Source organism: Sciurus carolinensis, chromosome 3, assembly GCF_902686445.1.
Source record: "Sciurus carolinensis chromosome 3, mSciCar1.2, whole genome shotgun sequence".
In the NCBI taxonomy this organism is placed as follows: domain Eukaryota; kingdom Metazoa; phylum Chordata; class Mammalia; order Rodentia; family Sciuridae; genus Sciurus; species Sciurus carolinensis.
The window spans coordinates 2,570,269-2,574,702 of NC_062215.1; positions in this window are offsets into that span (position 1 = coordinate 2,570,269).

The window sequence follows — 4,434 nt, forward strand, 5'->3', positions numbered from 1 at the left end:
TGAGGGGCAAGGGACAGTGGGCAGTTCAGCGGGGAGCAACGTGTGGCAGAGTGTCTCACGACCATCCACCAACCTCCTGACCCCTAACCTTGCAAAAGAAGGCAAGACAGGTCGGTTTGTCAGCCCTCCCTCCCGTTGAACGGGAGTCCCACCCGCAGACCTGGCTAGCTGGCAGCACAGGGAGGGCACCACGCCCGAGCTTTCCCCACCCACAGATGGTAAGTGGCCAGGAGGACTTCTCATGGCCCCCAGCCGGGCCTCCCCTCCCCCACCGAAACTGCAGGGGGTGAGGGCAGCTTCAGGGCTTCCGTGGTCTTCTTTGTCTCTGCAGGTGGAAGGCTCCCTTCACCCACCTACAGGCACCAGTTGGCCGGCCAGGGACATCTTCTGCCAAGCGGCACCAGCTAAACCAAGCACTAAAACTGGCACCAAATTAGCTTGTCACGGGAAGCACAGCAACAGTGGTGAACAGGGCCCACGTGCAACACAGCAGGGTGACCACCTGCTGAGAGAAAGAGTGAAAGAGAACCTGGAGTTTCCTAATGCAACAGATTAAGTGTCCCGGATACCATATAAAAATCACCGGTCCTACCAAGAACCAAGACAGCCACACTTGAATGAGAAAGGCAAGCACCCGCCGCCCACACCGAGATGAATCAGATACAGGAATGAACTGGCAAGATCCTACAGCAGCATAAGCATGCTTCAGCAAGCAACTACAAGTTGTCTTGAAACAAATGGAAAAAAAAAAAAAAATCTCAGCAAACACGGAGTTATTTAACATGGAGGAAAATTATAGAACTGAAAGATTTGAAGATAGAAATTAACAAGTATGGTTTTCGAATAGAGATGACAGAGGCTGAAGTTTGAGAACAGAGAATTTGCCCAATCTGAGCAGAGCCTCAGGGACCTTTGAAATAGTCACAAGGGATCCAATACTCACGTGGTCAGAGTTGCAGGGGTAGGGAAGAGCCAGGCTGAGCACTGAAAGACATTCAAAACCGGGGCTGTGGTGCCTGCCTACTGTCCCAGCTGCTCGGGAAGCTGAGGCAGGAGGGTTGCTTAGTCCAGAAGTTCAAGACCAGCCGAGGCAGCATAATGAAACCCCATCTATTTAAACAAACAAACAAACAAACAAACAAAACCTAACAATTACAAAATAAAAAATGAAAGTGGGCAAGGCCAAGGAACCTAAACGGCAGTGAGGTTGCCACACTCCACTCCTGGTGCAGTCCAAATGGTAGGGTGTCCCCTGTGGGCCTCCTAAGACCTGGTGCAGCCGGAAAGAAAGCAGATACACTCAAGGTCATCCTGAAGAAATCAAGAGGGCATCCCAGGAAACTGAGAAAAGATGATCAAGGAAAACAGAAAACAGATACTTATATTGAACCTAAGTCCTAACATATGGACAATTTACCTTCAGAATGGATCTTTTCTAAAAATATTTTTTTAGTTGTCAATGGACCTTTATTCATTTATTTACATGTGGTGCTGAGAATCGAACCCAGGGCCTCACACAAGCGTTCTACCGCCGAGCCACGACCCCAGCCCTCAGTGTGGATCTTTTAAGCACACAGTGACAAAACAGAGAGTCTCAGAGTCTAGAGTTTTAAAAAATGACCCAATTATATACTGTCTACAAGAAACTCACTTCAAACTCCATAGTGACATTTCAGAAGAGGAATACGAATGGCAAAAAAGCACACGAAAAGGTTTCCAAAGGAGCCATCCGGGAAATGCAAATTCAAGCCAACCCAGATGCCTCTAACACCCACCAAAGGAGGAAGAGTGACGTCACTCCTGTCAAGGATGCAGAGAAATGGGGTCCTTTGTACAGGCTGGTGGGAATGTAAAATGGTTCAGCCCCTCTGGAAAACAGTTCAGCAGTTTCTTATAAAACTAAACACACCATTGCCACCACTATGCACCCTTGGCATTTATCTCAGAGAAATGGAAGTTTTTGTGCACATCAAAGCCTGTACACAGTGGGGCACAAAGGTGCATGCCTGTAATCCCAGCAACTAGGGAGGCCAAGGAAGGAGGATTATAATGTTGAGGCCAGACTCAAAGTTAGTGGAATTTTCTCTCTCAAAAAAAAAAAAAAAAAAAAAAAAAAAAGACTGAGATTTTAGCTCAAAGTACCCCTGGGATCAGTCCCTGGTACCATCAAAACAAAACAGAAAATAAGACAAGAAAGACCTCTACACGAATGTCCACAGCAACTTTATTTGCAATAAAATTAACAGCCAGATGACCTGCAATAGTCAAATGCTTAAACAAACTGCGATCCACCTGCATCATGGAACACGACTCTGTAATAAAAAGAACCAACTACTGAGACACACGACAACTTGCCTGAATCTCCAGGGAATGTTGGGTGGCGGCAGGAGCCAATCCCTAAGGGGTCCATGGTGCGTGATTCCACTTATATAGTATTCTTGACGTGTGAAAATTGCAGAAATGGAGAACAGATTGTGGGAGGAGGCTGGGGGGGAGGCCCGGGCGACCGGATTCATCCTGGGGGTGGGCTTGTCAGTGTCTGGACTGTGGTGGAGCCACACAACAGCCAGGTGACAGCCTCCTGCGAAGGAGACACATAAGCCAGATGCCGAATGGTCAGTGCCTGGGATTAAGGTCAACGCCTCGGTGGGGAGGTGGGGCTGCAGTTGCACAAGAAGTCACCTTTGGGGTGCTGTGGGAGGGCACGCAGGCTCACTCCTTGTTATCTCTTGTAGTAGCAGGTAAATGTACAAGTACTTCAACACTAAACGATTAATTTTTAAAATAAAAAATGAATCACGCCGGGGCTGGGGTTGTGGGGTTGTGGCTCGGTGGCAGAGTGCTTGCCTCACACGCGTGGGGCACTGGGTCCGACCTTCAGCACCACACAAATAAATAAAATAAAGACATGGTGTCCCCTACAACTAAAAAATGTTTTGAATATACTTTTAGTTGTCGATGAACCTTTATTTTATTTATTTATAGGTGGTGCTGAGGATCAAACTTGGCGCCTCATGCATGCCAGGCGAGCGCTCCACCACTGAGCCATGACCCCAACCCTAAAAAAAAATTTTTTAATGAATCAAACCAAGCTTCTGAGTCCAGACCTTCAGTTCTGCCACTCCTCTGTCTCTCCACCCCTGTCCCCAACCCCCACCTCCATCAGGACCAAGGGTCCAATCCAGCTGCTCAACTCCATCACCCGTCCACCTCAGTGACCTGCAGTGTCGATAAATTCAAGTTACGTCTTACCCTGGATTCTCCCGAAAGCAAAGCCTGTGATAAGCTGGCTTTATTTGCAGGTGGCTTCTCTGGAAAAACGAGTCCAGGGAGCAGGAGTCGGGGGCAGGGAGGCAGGAGGCAAGGGGGTGAGCCAGCCCAAGAGGCTTCATGGAGGTGCCATCGCTATGGCAACGGGTGCCCACCCCAGGGTCTCCCCCGAGCACATAGCAGGGGATGAGATCTGTTCATCGTGTGTCCCCACCGCTCTGGGTGGCTCTGTGGGCGCAACTCCCTGTACTCCTGGGATGTGTGTGTGTGTGTGTGTGTGTGTGTGTGTGTGTGTGTGCCCCTTGGGAGGACAGGAAAGCAGCTGGGCTCTCAGTGCCAGGAGAGAGCTTGTGTCCATCTCTGGCTTCTGAGCCCATCAGTTCTGAGACTCTCCTGTGGTGGTGTCCAGGGTGTGGGCAGTTGTCGGGTGAGGCTTCCCCCTCGGATCAGGTTCTACGCAGACGACTCCTCTCCCTAAGAGCCTGGCTACTGGGCTCTGGGAGGGGTGGGAAGATTCCGGCACTCTCTGGAGTCTCCAGAATCTGCCCGGGTCAGCTGAAAGCCACCGAGAGAACAAAAGTTTCCGTCCACCTCGCCAGCAGGGTTCGCAGGCCCAGCGTGGCCCCGGCAGCCCCCTGGCGCCCCAGAGGACAAGATGGGCAGCAGGAGGCACTCGGCGTCTTCTGAAGAACTGAACTGCCCAGAAATGTCCATTCAGGACAAGGGGGTGGCAGGTCCCTCTGGTTCTGTGGAGGTTGCAGCCCCAAGGCTGAGGAAATCCTCAAGCCGCAGGACCAGGGCCTGGTCTGTGCGGCAGGAAGACGTTTGCCAAGCAGACGGGGAGGCTGGGTGGGTGGAGGGCACCCCACCTCGGGGTGGCGACAGTCTGAGGGGCCCGTCTGCCTGTGTGACGTGTGCACGGGAACCGCACCTTCCCAGCCCTGACCCGCCAAGCACCGTGTCCAGGGCTTGGGGGTGCCCTGAAGGTTGTCACCCCCCGTTGGGACTCATGTGGGGTGGGCATCGGGGTGTCCTGATACAGAGGAGGGGCAGCAACTCTGCCCAGGCCTGAAGTCTCTCCACTGCAGAGATCCTCAGGGTTTTCCCCAAACCAGGAACAGGAGCCGCTGGGCCACTAGGAAGCAGTGCAGACGTGGCCTGGAA